This window comes from Ochotona princeps, chromosome 19 (assembly GCF_030435755.1).
Source record: "Ochotona princeps isolate mOchPri1 chromosome 19, mOchPri1.hap1, whole genome shotgun sequence".
Taxonomy (NCBI): Eukaryota; Metazoa; Chordata; class Mammalia; order Lagomorpha; family Ochotonidae; genus Ochotona; species Ochotona princeps.
The window spans coordinates 47087827-47105838 of NC_080850.1; the positions used below are offsets into that span (position 1 = coordinate 47087827).

The window sequence follows — 18012 nt, forward strand, 5'->3', positions numbered from 1 at the left end:
ACACGTAGTGGTAACTCACGGCTAGAATCACAATTCTCCCGTGGACTGCTGACTTTGAGCATCGTTCCATGTACTTTTTGGTCGTTATATATTTCTTTCAAGCTATACATTCATTTTACTCTGTTCTTTCTTACGGTCACATAGTAGATCATTTTTTACCTATTCTAGACACAAGTACTTTGGTGGATGTAAAATCAACTCTGCGACTTGCCTTGGGATCTTCACATCACTTTTGAAAGAACTCTTACAACTTTATCAAAAAATCACAACTAAACAAATTGGCATGAGTTGGACAGACTTCTAAAAAGCAGACAAAGAAGTAGTCCTTGAAGCATGAAGAAAATCGTCCCTATCATTAATTATCAGACAAATGCACATTAGAGCCACAAACAAGGAGCCCGCACTGTGGCACAAGTTAACCTGCCAGCTCGAATGCCAGCGCCCAATGATACCCGCTCAGATGCCAGTGCCCAATGACAACCCAGGCTGCTACACTTGTTGCCTAGTCCCAATGCTGGGGCACCTGCAAAATCAGCAGAAAATGGCACAAGTGCCACACACATTGGAGACCTGGTTGGAATGCAGGCTCCTGGCGCTAGCCCACAGCTGTTCCAGGCGCCGAGGCAAGACCTCTTTTTCTGGATGTCTCTGCCTCTCCAACTCTCTAATAAATGAACTAAAATCCCCAAAACACACGCAAGACACTATTTTATTGATGTGACTACAATGGAAAGGACTGACATCGTGAGATGCTCTTGGTCAGCCGTGTCCAACACGCACAGCGGCCAGCACCACGTATGCCACTGCTGCTGCTGGGGACTTCTTAATGACCTCAACTTTAAAATATTCTTTTGCAGTTTCTTATACAGCTAGCAAACATTTTTTATGTGACTCATAACTCCATTTCTAGGTATTTGCCCAAGAGGAATAAACACACACGTCCACACACAAAAAAATAGCTTTCCACAAGAATATTTATAACAACCTTTTTCGTAATAGCAAGAAGCTGGAAATAATCCAGCAGTGCATCAATAGGAAAATGGAGAAACACTTTGCAATATTTTTAAATGAAGGAATATTACTCAGCAATAAAAAGAAACAAATTATATACAACACAGTGTGGATGATTCTGACCAACATTAGGCTAAGCAAAAACAGCCATAAACCAAAGCAGAGTCAGCATGTGACTGCACCCTCCAAGTTCATGGAAAGGCAAACCTAATTTACAGAGCCATCATTAAGAGAAGCGGTTGCTCAGCCAAGGCGGGGTCGATGGGAAGGCACAATCTAGACTTGGTGGGACGACTGAATGCCCAGTGGGGGGCCGGGGAGCTGCTGCCACAGGCACACCCCCACCCAAAAAATGCATTCAAAATAGCCTCCAAAAAAGAGCACAAAGCAAGCGAGAGGAGATAGGAAAGGCAGACCAATTGCTGAGGAAGCCAGCAGAGCTGCACGCACATTTAACCTGCACAACCTAGCAGGTGCGGAACCTGCACAACCTAGCAGGTGCGGCTCAAAAGTGGGCACTTTTCTGGGAAGGACATCTGACCCAGGGGTTAGGTTGCCTGTGTCACAGATTCGACTCCTAGTTCCGGCTCCCAGTTCCAGCTCCCTACTAATGGAAGGTTTGGGATGAGGCCGCTCTGCTGACCTATGAGCTTAGGTCCCTGTCACTTCTGTGGAACCCTGGACTGACTTCATGGCCCCTGGCTCCACCCTGGCCCATCCCTGGTCACAAAGCGATGTGGGGAGTGACCCAATAGACAGATCTGTCTACTTGTCTCAATCTCAGAAATTAAAATTAGGACAGTTTTAAAATCTGAATATGAATTAAATTTGAGTAAAACTTTTAGCTAAGGAAACTTTTTAAATGTTTACTTAATATGAGTTGGCTTTATTTTCAACAATAAAACTAAACCAAAGTGGATATCCACAAGACATCAAAGGCACATTTTTGAGAGAAAAGATAGGCAAGCTGGACTTTGTCAAAAGTAACAATGTTTGTGTGACTTATAAAAGACCATGATTCTGTAAAAGACCATGTTAAGGGCTCAACATTGTGGTATAGCAGGCAAGTCACCAGCATCCTATATGTGCAGCGGTTTGAGTCCTGGCTGATCCATTTCCAATACAGCTCCCTTCTGATACAGCTGGAAAAGCATCAGATAATGGCCCAAGCACCTTCCAGGCCTGTTACCAACAACACAAGAGACCAAGAAGTTGTTCCTGGTTCCTGGCTTCAGCCTGGTTCAGCGCTATTTGTTGCAGCCATCTGGGAGAGAGCCAACAGAATGAAGATCCTATCTGTGGGGGTGGGGTGTGTGTGTGTGTGTGTGTGTCTGTGTGTGAGTATTACTTTCCAAAAAAATCTAGCCAAGCAACACACAAGCCTGGTGGGTATGTAAGTGGGTACCTCGGGCTAAATAAATAAATATTATGCTACAGACCAGGAGAAAATATCTGTAAAATACCCAAGAGCCTACTTCTGCCCTGAGTATAGTAAGACAATTTGTGTAGCCTATAGTAAATTAGCATATACTAAATTTGACAGTGAGTGGTATAAATCCAAGGGGAAAAAGGTGAAAGCTACGGATGGACATATCACCAAGCAGTGCACACAAACAAAAAAAAAAAGGCACAGAAAACATACCCAGCAACATCGGCATTCAGGATAGGCAAGCTGAAGGTATAATGACACACCCTAAGCATCAGACTGGCTAAAATCAAGAATACTGATAACTCTAACTGCTGCTAATGATATGAGTCAAACAGACCTCCAGGTACATTGCTGGTAAGAATATAAAGTAGCCCCGTTACTTCAAAAATCATTTTGAGTTTTCTTATAAAATGAAATATACATTTACTAAATGATCCAAAAACTCTGCCCTCAGCACTTCCCTAGGGAAATGAACACCTATGTTTACGAAAACATAATCGTGAAGTTTTAACAGTAACTTTAGTTGTAATAACCAAAAAAATCTTTTTAAAAATCAAAAGTCATTCTAAGAAAAACGGATAAATAGACCACAATATTCAAAAAAAAAGTAGAGTATGGCTCAGCAAGGAAAACAAACTATTCACCCACTTAACAGTGCCATGGCCCCGGGGACGTGACGCATGGGAAGGCACCGGGCTCTGGTGTTGAGCTCATGGATGTAACCTGCTGACAACATCAGAATCCCAGCAGCAGAGAACAGACAGCTGAGGGCCAGGGCTTAGCTGCCGTGAGCTGCAAGGGAACGTGTGGATCTCTCAGGATGTAGGCTTACTGTGGTGAGGGTTCCATGAATCCACGCACACACTTACACTTCATAGCATTATACAGCATCACATGGAAAGTGTTAGAAGCAGCTGAGAAACAAGATGTAAGGTGTTGATTCATTGTCCCAAGGGAAAGAGTGAGCAAAGAGCACACAGGAACATTACAGATGATGATGCTCCTGCCCAACACAGAGCCTACATGTCCCCATTCTTGATACACTATGCTGCAGGTGCTCTGGGACAACTCTTCACTTGGTCCCCAAAGCAGAGCTTTTTTGACAGCCTGATGGCTAAATCTTCACCTTGCACACACAGGGCCTGCACAGGCATGGGTCTGTGTCCTGGCTGCTCCATCTCCTATTCAGCTCCCCACTTGTGGCCTGCTAGAGTAGTGAAAGATAGTCCAAAGCCTTGAGAACCTGCACCCATGTGGGAGACCTGGAGGAAGCTCCAGACTCCTGGCTTCGGATCACCTCAGCTCTGATCATGGTGGCCATTTGGGGAGTGAATCAATGGACGGAAGATCTTTCTCTCTGTCTCTTCTTTTCTCTGTGTATCTGCTTTTGGAGTTTACATGCAAGACTATCTAAAAGTCCCCAAATCCTCCCTCCCAGAGAGCTTGGAGTTCACAGCCTACACACGTCCATTAACGTCCCCCCTTCCTTTCCGTGGTGGGGAAGACATGCTCATCTCCCTCGCTCAGTGTGTATGCTTCAAATTTGATCTGTGAGAGCAAATTGACTGATTTTATCTTGTTGAGTAAATAACATCTGTTTAAAAGTTGAATTCGATGTTGCATTCTTGGCATGTTTTTTCATGTTTTTAAACTCTAATTTTGAGTTCATTCACGTTAATGGTTAGTAAATCACACAATTTTGGCACACAGCTTTTTAAATTTGTAATAAGGAAATATATTCAGAAATTAATTTACTATGACTGACTAATTGGCAAACTAAAAGCTATATGGTTTCCAAAATGTCTCTAGGTAGGATACCACTAATTTTAGTATTTTCTCACTTAGAAAAAGTGGTTGTAGAAATTTTATATAGAAAACGCCTAATGACTCAACCTCCTTAGCAACCTTAGATACATGGAAAACAAACCAGGAATCCAATCAATCATGACTGGACTACAAAGTGAGGTGGTCTTGCTTGTTACCACTAGAGAAAAACAGCTTATTTCACTGCCATTTTCCTGCCAATTACATTGGAATAAGGGCTATCTTGTCATGCACATTTCACAAAACAGCAATGTATGTGAATAGATAACGCAACTTTCATTGTATGTTTCGTAAGCTTAATCGTCTGCCAGAGGAGTGTTCCAGTATTTAAACGAAGGACCAGCAAACCTCCTTCTGTGAAGAGCTGGAAGGGAAATATGTTAAGCCTTGTGGGTCACAGGCAGTCCACAGTGACTCAGCCACGCCTTCGTGCTGCAAAGCAAGCCGAAGCACAAGCTCCAATAAAACTTTATGGAAAGAACTGATTTGACCCCATCATGGTTTATCCACTTCTGCTGTAAGCCATGATGGTGTCAGCAAGTGTCTGTGGGTATGTGTGTGTGCATGTCAGTGTGTGTAAACTCACGTGCATGAATACAAGCGCACCCATACAATAATATATCCCTAAACTACTCCCCAGACAACAGCCACACGGTATGGATTTAATTTCCTGATAATTCTGTTTAGACAGAGCCCAAGATGGATATTGCTGCATGGCATGTTCTACATCGTGTAATAGCGACTGGCTGAAAACACAAACGGGTAATGCCGATGATGATCCGAAACGCTGAACTCGTGTCCCCTTAGCTGGGAGTCAGAAAACTTAGCTCCAACACTTGGTTCCCACAGTCTTCCTCACTTCCTTTCTTCCTAAGAACCATATCCCAAACTCTACTTTGCTCTATTTATTCTATTTCTGTTTGCCTAATGCAAATGCTGTCTGCAAAGCGGACGCCATGTATAGACAAGGAAGCCTAGTTAAGCTGAGATGTCTTGATTCTGCACCCAAGTAACTTCATCTGGGTCCTGATCGTGCTCCTAATCCCGGCTTTCTGAAAATGCACACCCGAAGAGCCAGTGGGTGACGGTCCCAGTGTCTGGGTCACTGACACCCATGTGGGACATTGGATTGAGTTCCCAAGTCCTTGCTTTGGCCTGGCCCAGGTCCATCAGGCATTTGGAGAACAAAGAAGGGAATGGGGAATTTCTCACTATCCTTCCAGTCATACATTCTATCCGATATAAGACAACCTTCATGCAAAATACACGATCAATAGATGCACAGGCAAACATGCATGTACACATAGTTATCTAGAGTAACTGCAGAATAGAGACTATCACACCAAGAAGTGAAGATACATCGCAGTACAGTATGCATCTCTACTCCCAATGGAACTATTGAATATATCTGGACAATAGGATGCTGGACTTCCTGCCATTGTCCATTCCTATAACATCAGGACACACTTAAATAGAAGAATGATAGACTTACAACTGTTTTTTGAAGGACTATACTATTATAGTAATACTGGAGAAATCAGTGAGAGAGGGGAATTGGGGAGGGGGAGGGGAAATCCCACAGCATTTGGAACTGCATCATTAAATAAATACACTTTTAAAAGAAAATAAAATGAGGTCCGGAGCAGTGGCCTAGTGGCTAAAGTCCTCACCTTGAACACTCCGGGATCCCATATGGGCGCCGGTTCTAATCCCAGTAGCTCTACTTCCCATCCAGCTCCCTGCTTGTGGCCTGGGAAAGCAATCGAGGACGGCCCAAAGCCTTGGGACCCTGCACCGGCATGGGAGACCCAAAAGAGCTCCTGGCTTCGGATTGGCACAGCACCGGCCGTTGAGGTCACTTGGGGAGTGAATCATTGGACGGAAGATCTTCCTCTCTGTCTCTCCTCCTGTCTGTATATCTGACTTTGCAATAAAAATAAATAAATCTTTAAAAAATAAATAAAATACAATAAAAATGAGTAAAAATAATAAATTTTTAACACTACCACACATTTTTATTATGGTGATTTTTGTGCAAATTTTAGAACAAGTCCATACGCGTGTCAGCTGCAAGTGGCAGATAAGGCCAGCGTCACCGTCAGCAGCCCAGCAGAGTCCCATGTGTGAGACTTCAGTTCTAAGCAAAAGCCAGTATTTCACTTGGTACTCCCACTGCCCCAATCATGAGCCGTCCCTTGGGAAGAGGTGAGCTCCACAGGCCCTTTAAGAAAGTTCAGATCCTGAGGTCTCCAGGAAAGATGCCCTTGCTTGACTTCCACGCACGTGTCCCCCAGTAGTCAGGGGGCAGAGCGAGCAGCACAGGTGCATGGGGAGCCAAGTAAAGCTCCCTCTGGAGAAGCAGATAGTGGTCACAGGTGCAGGGTCAGAAACAACCAGCTTTCACGCCCTGAGCATGGCTTTTCCTCCTGCTTTCCAAAGGACTTTTCCAAGACAGTGAGGAAGGATGAACAGCCCATGTCAGCATGAGTCCTCACAGGACTAACTGGAGGCCATCCTGCCACTTGGCAAAGCTTGGGCCTAGGTATGAAGAGATAGGTCACCAACTTATATGCACAAGACTCGTTTATTGTACTTGGAAGTTGGAATTACAGAGATCAGGGAGTGGGAGGGAGAAACAGAGAGAGAGAGAGAGAGAGAATCTTCCATCTTATACCATGATGCCTCCAAAAACACAGGAATCTATTCACTGATGTTTCCTGAACTCCCATAACATGCTTAGTACATCACTGGCACTCGATAAAAATACCAACTCCCTAAATCACTAAACCACTGGGAGGATTTTCATAACCTTCCATAGCACAGGGACGGTTTGTGCTGGGAGACAGCAGAGCTTCAAACCAAAGTTTCAAAGAGAGAAAAAAGGTCAGCTCAGAAAGAGTAATGACCGACATTAAGAAACAAACAAAAAAACCCACCAAATTTGAACAAGATTTGAAAAGGAGAGGGATGACAGGAGCCACAAAGGCCGTCTTTCAGGGACACCATTGTTCTCCTGAAGTCTTTGCAAATCTTAGATCCTGAAATGTAGCTCCACTGCATTCCACTCACAATGAACAGGTCCATGTGATGGCTAAGGCCAAACACCACCATGCGAATAGGTTAGCCAAGAGGTAGTCCTCACTGGTGCCTCGGGTTCTCTGTGACTTCCTGGGCTTACCGGGTCCTCTACCCCGGCCCTGTGGCTCCCACCAGGCACCCCATTCCTTGCTTGGTGTACTCTCTCATCTTTCCCAGGCTCAGGACTCTGAACAGCTGGGTCATGCCCATCTCTGCCACCCGCCTTCCCACATCTCACCTGAATACAGTCAGGAGATGGCCTCCCATCGCCGTCTTCTTCCTCTGGTCTGAACCCTGTGTGGGGGAGGCGGGGGAAGGTATCTTGCACAACCAGGACCTACTGGGGTATCAGGTTTTAACTATGGAACAGAACGGACAGGGAAGCTCAGGAACCCACAGCCTGTGTCCTCTGTGCAACTCCATCAAATACGGGACAATCATGTGGGCACAGGCCGAACTCTCACTTGGGATTCCTCTGTGGCAACCACTAATCCTTCAACTGCGCGTGAGTGAAAGGGGAACATGTCACATCCGGTAGGGAACAGAGCCAACACACAGGCCTCAGGAAGGACCAAAAAGCAAGCCGTCCCCGGGGAAGCTCCCCTCCAAACTGTGTCCTACCCACTTCCTTCTCTCCCCACCCTAAGAGGGCTCTGGTGCCCCCACGCCACGCCCCCACGCCACGCCCCCCCAACGCCACGCCCCCCACGCCACGCCCTCCACTGCACTTCAGAAGTAACCTCCATCCACTCTACCTGCTCAGGATCTGGGTCCCGGCCTGGCAGGTCCTGAGATACTTTTCTTTGGATGTGCAGTTCTTTGGATTGCAGCTCCCAGTTGCAATCACTTCGCAATGACTTCACAGCACAAACCAAACCACGATAGCTTCTAGAGAGGTGGGGATATTTTCTTCTAAGGAAAACAAAGGGTTGGTTCCCTCTCATCTCAGTGCGCATGAGCTTCACTGGAGGAATGGCAGTAACCACAAACTCAACAGATAAGGGATCTACAGGCTCCCACATGACCGCCACTTCGGGCCACACCTGCTCTTTACAATCCCTGTGTGAGCAGCTCCATGAGTGCGATAGAACCCAGTGCCACTCTCGCGGTTCTACAGTGTTCTTGTCCTGCAGCATCAGGTCACACCATCTGGGGTGGGATGATGAGCCCAGGAAAGCAGCCCCAAGACAGAGGCCTCTGACGGCTGGGAAACAGATTTTTGCACCCTTCCCAGTTTTTCTCCAAATACAGTTATGGAGATGAAACCACTCCTGACCTAAAATGTAGCCAACAATGTTTCTTAGCCGTGATGCATATGAGTCATGGACAACAACTAAACTGCCCTGTTCATGAAGGAAACAAATTTCCTAACAGAAGACAGTGAAAATGTTACTTCAGGGCATGTCAGTATTTTTTATGCTCTTTTCACACAAACAAGTGTGGCATTCCTATCAGTAACCACGTGCACATGCAGACCGCCAGCCATCAAGCACTGCCTGCAAACAGAGCTCCTCTCAGCTCTGTTCTTGGCCTGGGGTGACCAGAATGAAGGGAGCTGGTCACTGGGCTTGAAAACTGGGAAAGTCCCCTTATTTGTCATGATTCTGTCTCCAGCAGACATACCATGAAATGAAGGTCTCACATTTATTGCTTTGTAAAGCATAGCCCTCTCACTTACATAATCGCTTTTGCCAACTTGCCTTCTCACTAAATGTCTGAGCTTAGAACCTTGGGGCACTCACAGTCATGGTCTGGGACTGCTGTCTGTTGTCTGGGGACTTAGAGGAAGGGACCAATGTGTGAGCCCACCCAGCTGCCTCACACCGAGGAGGATTGGAGTGTGTGTGCAACTGACGAGGAGCAGCTGGGATTCACAATCAAAGGGAAACCTTGGGAGGCAGCAAGGGTAGCAGTTAAGCACAGAGGTACCCAGAAAGAGTCCTGCAAAGCCAACATCATGGAGTTTCCATCACGTGATGCTTACTAGGATGAGATTTTGCCATAACTGCTAAACTGCCAGCAGTGACATCCAAGTCCCACACGGGAATGCTTGTTCTCAAGTGGCCCCATTCCCTTTCCAACCCAGCGTCCTGCTAACGCACACGCCAGGAGGTAGCAGATAATGACTCAAGTGCATGGGTGTTACCACCCACAGAGGGTTACCTGGCTCCTGGCTTTGAGCAGGCATTGGCGCAGACTGAAGAATCCTCTCTAGCCTTCTCTAACTCCTGCCTCTCAAACAGAATATCCACAGTTAAACCCGCAGCCATCCAGTGTGCATATAGTTAGCTACGTTCACTGCAGGTGAACAGCTTCATTTACTCGCATTCATTCATCACAGTTTGTGCCATGACCACAAACCTACTGTCCCAGTGAAAGCTCTTAATATCTTTCTTGAAATTGACTTATCTTTTATTTGAATAAATTTTTAAAGAAAACCTCTTGAAAACTGTAAGAAAAAAAACAGAATCACTTGTCATTAACAGTTTTTTAAAAAAAAATAACAAAATCTTAAAACAATTTTATTGAATTCTAGCCCAAACTATTTTTCCAGAGACCTTAAGTCTAAGGTCTATTCTCTTCATTTCAAAGAGAGATTGGCAAGTGTAGTGTTTAAAGATCCAAGTAGAAGATAATACTTTCTCCCTAAGTGATGAGGAAATACATAAAGACAATGGAAAACAGAACAAGGGACTCAAAGTGGCTTAGCACCCATCAGGGAACCTGGTTGGTAGCACCAGGTCACACCTGACAAAAACACAAACTTTACAGCAAGCAATGTGTCAGGAGGGTGGGACAAGGGCAACCGTGTCACAGGCAGCAACATGGTTCCAGCATGGGGAACAGGCAGGCCTTAAGAGGCCAAGGAAAGCCAGCATCAGCAGAGAGCTCGGAGAAGGGAGTCAGCCAGCAAACAAGGGGGTTCCAAGATGAGAGCTCACTGCCCGGCCTCTGGGCTAAGCTGCTGCATTCACCTCTCTGTTCCATACAATAGAGCAGACACAGCATAAGGTTTCAACAGACTCCACATATGGATATGTGGGACCAAATCCTACCACTACTCCCTAGCTCTGTCATCATCCAGCAGCTAGACTCTGACACCATACGTTCATCATCTCAAAATGCATCTGAAACGGGGATAATATGAAGACTGACCTCACAAAATGATTCAAAGATATATATGTGTGTGTGTGTCTTTTGGTGGCTAACTTCTCTCTTTAAAAAAAAAGAGAGTCAATGTATTTATTTTAAAGGCAGAGAAAGAGAGGGTGGGAAAGGAGGAGAGACAAGTCCCTTGTGCTGGTTCACACTTTTCCTAGCCACCCAGTGCCTCAAGGCCAGGGCTGGACCAGGGCCCTGAAGCCATGAGGCAAGAACTCAGTCTCCCAGGAGAGCAGCAGAAACACTTGATCCATGATCGCAGCCTCCCAGGGTTGGTATTGGCAAGGCGCTAGAGTCAGGCATGGACTCCGTGCACTATGATATGGACCATGTGCCCTTCACAGTATCTTAACTCCTAGGCCAAATGCCCATCCCCCCAAAATACATGTAAGAGACATTAGACTGCATTCCAAAGTATAAGCACTATGTGTTTGGCATGCATAGTAAGCAGAATAAAAGACCCCAAAAATAGCCACATACTAAACCCTGGGACCTGTGGCTATTACCATTCTTGGGCAAAGGCCCCTTGCAGGAGGAATAAAGAGTTAGCTTAAGAAGATTTTGGTCTACTTAATCACTTGAACGCCTAAAAGAACTTGTCTTAGCTGAGCTAAGGATGGATGGGAATAGGACTAGCCAGGATCAGAAAGATGGGAGGCCACTGAATGTGAAGACAGGTGGGGCCACAATCCAAGGCATGTGGGCAGCCTCTAAGGAGGTGGAAAGGCAAGGAAGTGAACTCTGCCCGAGAAGGGAGACAGCCCTACCAACACCCTGTGTTTCATCTAAGGAGACTTCCAGCTCACAGAATCAGATAAAACACACAAAAACGTATTTCAGGACTCCCAGTGTGTGGTCCTGGGATACAGCAGCAACAGCACCTGATGGTGTAGGACTATGAAAAGCAAGGCTGTGGATTCCCTTGTACACTCACCAGTACTCTAGGTGCCTGATTGCTAGAAGTGAAAGGCAGGATAGAGATGAACTTCAGTCTGAGTAGCATCAGCACAGATCACAGCTCCGCTACTCCTCTGATCACCCTAGATTTGGAAGAAATTCACCCCCAGCCAGCCAGAAGCAAGATCATCCTTCACATGGTCGCCAAATGACTCTGGCAGTAGAGTAGAAGCAATGCTATGAATCTGCTAGTCTACCTTCCTCCTGGCTGTGCCTCCACAGCAGCTGTGAGACCCAATTATGGTCAATAGAATGCACAGAGCAGGAGCATAGCATTTCCAGGCCTGGAGGAGAAAATGCCCCAGATAACCTTCCATGATCTTTTGGCCTAAATGGTGGAGTAGTAGCAGAGTCACAGGCAGCAGTATCCAGAACCTGGTGAAGCATTTATGGGGCAGCTCCCAGTTGCTTTCTGATTGCAAGGCTGGGTGATGTTTTTTCTCCCAGGGAGGTTAGCATGGCTGGTTCACATGCAAGGAGACACCCAGAGGCAGGAAAGAGGATATACTCCCTGTGAAACCACTGAAGAACACAGGAGCAAAGTCCACACCAGGGAGGCACTTGCTGGCTGTTGTCTGTAGTCTTCCCCTGTGGTCTAGCAATTAGCTGGACCCACCCAACCCAATCTCAGCCTCCAAATCTGCTGATTAGCTTTCAACTGATTGGTAGAGAATCTCCTCTTCAGCTCCTTCAAAAAGACCCAGAATCCTGCAGGGCAACCAGTATGGCCAAGGGAATAAAACTCAGCTCTCTCACTCAGCCTCCTCCAGGATGGCCTCCAAACACAACATGTGCAACCTGGGCTTGCACATGAGGTTTGCATTCAGTAAATGTCAAGGCAAGGAGATGTTGACTGGGGCTCCTCTAGTGCAAGAATCACATAGTTCCCACCTGGCAGTAATCTCACTCAAGGGGACACTCAACTTAAACACAGTGACAGTACAGGAAGGGCACATAGAGAAAAAGTCCTAAAGATGCTGCATGTACAGGACTCATAAGTGGGAAAAATAGTTGTCCCTATCTTTGAAAGATGGATCTAGATTTTTAAAGCAAATTTTCAGATAGTAATTAGTATAACTGAATCTCTGGAATGACAGGAAATATTTTAAATGGAATGGAAAATAAATGAATTTCAGTAAGCATGAAACAACACCCAATGCAAACACCATGTTGAAAAAACATCAGGAAGAGGGCAGTATTGTGGTGTGCAGGTTAAGCTGCTGCTTGCAACACTGGCATCCCCTATTGGAGCCCTGGCTCCAGTTCCAGCTTCTCCACTTCACGTTCCTTTCCCCAAAACTGCCCAAGACTGCTATCAAAGATGGCCCATGTGATCGGGTTTCTACCACTCATGCAGAGTCCTGGGTCCTGGGCTACTGGAATTAGCCTATCCCAGATGTGGCTTTCAAATAAATAAATAGAAATAAAGGACAAAGCAAGATAGTATAGCAACCACCCAGGAGTCACCCTCTCACTTGCTCACCCCTCCAAATAAAGTGAAAATAAAGAAAAAACAAAACAAGAGTGTGACGAGGACACGATGCTCAACTTTTCTAAGGGAAATGTTTCAAAGCACTAGCACTTACGATTTAATGGGAAAAAAAGACAAGACCAGTAATTTTAAGGGTTGGCCCAAAAAGTTAAGGTACTGTGAGACTATACTTATGGACTGAGTAAACAATGGTGAGCTTTCACAAAGTTTATTACCAAGAGAAATTACAAGGTGCCCATTTCTGGGCTGTGGAATGTTCTCTTTCATTTAGGGAAGTCATTTGAAGTTAGGGACAAAGTTAATTTATCTCTAGTGATTCATTTCTCATGAATCATGGAAGGACACTGTGCTGACCAAATGCTCTCTGGATATTCAGTGTATCACATGGAACAGAAAGAAGAGACCCTCTCTAGAGGAACTTAGCCAATGAGCCTTGTTCAGGGTGGGACATTGGCAGAACCTAGGGAAGGCCAGTTTGGAAGAATAACCACTCAGCCTTGAAGTTCTCCCCACTTTGAGCCCAGCAGACAGTGGTGTTAAAAATCTAAGAGTGTAAAGAAAAGTGTTCTAGGCAGTCCCTATATACTAAAGCATGCCCAAATGGCCCTGTCTCACAAAACATCACCCACAAGTAGCGGCTACCCTCGCCTGCATGAATTTATTCTTCCACTGGAAATTAGCGATGCCCTTGTTCTTGGTCAACGTTTGTTCTACTCTTGTGAGACTTTTGTTCCTTGAGGGAACACATACTCCCACCCTCAGGGTGGCACTGACTGAGGCTCCATCCTAAGACTAACAGTGCCCTCTCCTCCCTGTGATCAAAGAGGCTTAGGCAGAAAAATAATGGTGGTCCAGGATCCTTCGAGGAGCCCAAACAGCAATAGGTCATCAGGACTCATCACCAGCTTCGCTCTCCTCCTCCACCTTGGGTCGCCAAGACGTGCAGAGTGATCTGTGCCTCCACAGTCTCCAGGCTCTGTGGTGGGCATGGACTGGCCTGACATCCAGTTATTAGCATGACTAGGCTTCACCACACCTGAAGAACACACCACCAAGGGCCAAGGGAGGCCTTTGTGACCAGTGGTAGAGAGCGCATGATGGAGAGAGCACCAAAAGCACCAGAGTAAGATGAAACCCGTTCCAATCTGTGCTGTATAATCTTTGAACTCTATCTCCAAGAGGAGCCACAATTTAGTACAGAAGTTACTCTGGTTGGCTTCTGGGTCTGTAGCAAGCTCTTAGCTCCAGGGTAATAAACTCTACCCAGATGCCCCCTCACAGACTTGGCAGATGGTAAAGGAGCTCAGAACCTCAGGCAGTGAGCAGCCAGGAGCAGGTGTGGCCTGGAGGGTGGCCTAGGTGACCAGGGGCAGAGCCCTGAGGCCCCAGGTGGACTAGGGCAGCTCAGGCCCCTGTCAGGGGGCTGCTGAGCCATACTCTAGGTTGGGCTACAAGACAGGGAGGAAATGATAATGAGGGGTTCATCTGCCCAGCAACTCGACTCCCAGGACTGAGGGCCCCTTAAAACCTTAGTCATTCAGGGCTGCACTAGGATGTGGCAGGTTAAGCCACTGCCCATGACACAGCTACCCCATTTGTGACACAGGTACCCCACAGAGGCCCCAGTGTGAATCTCATTTTCTTGGCTTCCAATCCAGCTCCCTGCTACTGTGCCTAGTTAAACAACATGAAATGGCCCAAGAGCTCAGACCCAGTCACCCACAAAGAAACCTGACTTTGGCAAGGACCAACACTGACCACTGGGGCCATTTGGGGAGTAAGCCAGCAGACAGAAGACCACCCTCTCTGCCTCTCCTTTGGTAACTATGTCTTTCAGATAAATAAATGTCTTGAAAAAGAAAGAAATGCTGAAGCTCCACCAAAGAACACTCAAACATCTCTCAACCTCCATTTGAAGTTACACCTAATTTTTACACTTTTTTATTCATACATTTTAAGTTCACAATACCTCCATATCTTAGTAACTTGGGAGTAACTATGTATTACTAAATGGAAAAAGGTCAGAAGTGTGTTCCTGTGTAAGAGTTTTACAAACTCCTCCAATCTCCCATACAAGAAAGCTATCTCTGTATTCTTGTAACGGCTTCTGCGTTGACAGTTTCAGTTGAACTATACAAAGACAGTGCTACACAAAAATACAGCTTGAAAGCGGAGGAATCTATTAAAGCCTTCTCAAATGATTACGCATGTTCTTTTATTCTAGTAAAATCTGGCAGTATCTTCTGGGGAACAGAGTGAAATTTGAACATCTGAAACCACAGAAATCTATCCCTCATGCTCTGGAATTGGGAAATCCACGGATCTATCTTAAACTTTCAATGAATCTTTTATCCACACTGACAGATTCTGAAAACATGATATTGCTTAACTCAAACATCTAACTACAGATGTTCCAAATGACTACATCCATTACATGATCAATACCATCACATTTGTTAAGGTCACCACCAATCACACAGAAAATTCCAACTATTTGGAAGCTGTCAAACTCATAGAGACAGATTCGTTTTCTTCCATGTTCTTACTTTCCTTGAAAGCTTAAAAATTTTACCAGCAACACACTGAAAGTTATTTTCCTCGAAATGGTAGGTTTCTTTAATTTTCAAAAAATTCCTGCAGAAATAGTTAGGGATCCTATTATATTTTTCTTCCATTTCATTTTGTCTTGCATGTGTAGTTCTCACTTCCTACTTCTGCTGTGCTCCATTTGCTGTTCCTGTTTAGGGCCTGTGGACCTCAGAGGGGTCCTCCCACCTACGTGCCTGCTGACCGTCCTCACCCACAACCTCGGATCATCTCCGAAGTCCCCTGGCCTGGACTGCTTAGGGCCTCTGGACCTCAGAGGGCCCCTCCCAGCTACGTGCCTGCTGACCATCCTCACCACAACCTTGGATCATCTCCCAAGTCCCCTGGCCTGGACTGCTTAGGGCCTCTGGACCTCAGAGGGCCCCTCCCACCTACGTGCCTGCTGACCGTCCTCACCCACAACCTCGGATCACCTCCTAAGTTCCCTGGCCTGGACTGCTTAGGGCCTCTCCCAGGGTTCAATTCCACCACTATTTGTCAAGCTTTTGCCAGTTTTTATTTTAATTCAGAACAACAGTTTTCCCCAAGATGAAGCAGACAGAACATGTCCTTATGTCTCCAGAAAGCCATTTCAGCAGCACAGAGCTCAGAGCAGGAGATGGATCAAGCATGCTGCCTTGGACATACTCTGCACAATCCAGAAAACAGAGCTGAAAGATACACAGATCCTGGAGTCCAGACAGAAGCCCATGGAAGAAAAGAAGGAAAGGAAAGACCCTGCCGAACATGGTTGGCTTCACTTCACTTTGGGCTTTGGGTTGTAAGTCTGCACTGCTGATTGCATTAAACTTCCATTCACTTCCCTTTAGCATTAAAATCGCTCACAATTCCTGAGCTTGTTAATGGGGAAAAAAATTATAGCAACAGATGACGAATGCACGCACACACACACACACACACACACACACACACACCAGAGAGCCATCTCAGAAGCAATGACTTTGATAAAAGTTAAACATAAAGGAAATAAACTATCTCCGAGAAGCACTGTAAGTCTCCAAAATGACTTAAGGTTTTAGTTGCTGAGAAATATTCATAATAGCTCTGATGTCTCCAAGGAACTTCTATAGGTGAGTGATCTCTAATCTTAACTAAGATTCTCGCAAATTCTAGAGGCAAAGAAATAGTTTCAAGGCCTTCAAGTACACCCTGGAGTAATGTTTACCAAAAGGAAGAGTCATTTTGAGTCAGTTGGGTGGGGATTACTACATGGGAGCTCAGGGTGAATGCTCTATTCAATTTCCAAGGAACCCTTTCCAAGTCACTATACTATTGATTCAAGGATTAAAATGTCCCCAGAAGGCCACTGACAAGACAGGCCAGAGGGCTTTTCTGTCCCAGTAGGTTGGTGATGCAGAGCAACTGTGAGATCCAGGGAACGACCAGGACCACGTGGGATTTCTTTTGTCAGTTGGCAGGGAGGAGCTGTTAATCTGCTCCTGCTTTCTGTGTGGAATAAAGGAAAGGAAATTATTCTCTGGAAAAATCTCTACCCACCCTCTCCTCTCCCCGGTGATTACAGCAGAACAAAACATGGGTCCTCCCTCTCACAGCCAAAGACAGCCGGGGTATTGAGCTGCTGCCGCCTGCAGCACTAGGGGACGGGGCTGCAATTCGGGGATTAACTAAAATAATTTCCCTGGAAACAGCGTGGCACTCATGTGGGTAAGCTACTCGGCGCATCAGCTGAGCTGGGTAGTCCACAGCCTGCTCTCCACTCGGGCCCAGGGTGGCTCCTGCTACAATTCCCATGGTACGTTCCACGCAGAGTGACCAGCTCCATCTTACATGCAAGCCATCACAACTCCAGATGCTGAACAGACGCTCAGAATGATTCTGTGGCTGCCAGGGCTCAGAGGCATCCCAGGGCTGGGGGCAGCCTCTGCTCCTTCACAATGGTATGTGACAGGCCAAGTCACATAGAAACACAGAAATAAGGCCAGCAAACGCAGGGGCCATCTCCCCCGCCAGCTCTACCAGGCCGGGCACCTGCCTCCTTCTCCAGCCTGCACATTCAGCTCCTCACTCAGCTTGCCTCACCTGCCTCTTTCGCTCAAGTGGTCATCACCACCTTGGACCGACCCAGACCTACTTTCCTTGTCTTCCTCTGGTGGGAGCTTCTTGCTGGAAGCTGAGACTGAGCAACAGCAGCTAGCCGATACTGAGTGCTTATTAGCAAGGCATTGTTCTAAGCTTTCACCCTGGGTATCATCTATTTTAAGCTGCCCAACGGGCACTTTGCGATAAGGCCCTATTATTACCCACACTTTAAAGGTTAGCAAATCCAAGCAGAAAGGTTAAATAACTTGCGAAGTTCACAAGGACAGAGAGGAGTAAGGCTGAGATTTGAGCTTAGATCAGCTCTGGGTTCCTAATGCCTTCCACTCAACGATGTCCTCAGCTCTGAGGGTTCTGGGGTCCCTGTAGGAATAACAGCAGCAAAGGAGGAAGG

At 46.2% G+C, this 18012-nt stretch overlaps 1 long non-coding RNA gene across 1 annotated transcript in view; it reads right to left on the reverse strand.

Moving 5' to 3' along the window:
- Positions 1–17755, reverse strand: part of LOC131482671 (uncharacterized) — a 343036-nt gene extending 325281 nt beyond the window's left edge. The window contains exon 1 of the long non-coding RNA XR_009247220.1: positions 17601–17755. This is a non-coding gene — a long non-coding RNA (uncharacterized LOC131482671). The remainder of the gene's footprint in view (positions 1–17600) is intronic.
- Between the last annotated feature and the right edge of the window lie 257 nt (positions 17756–18012).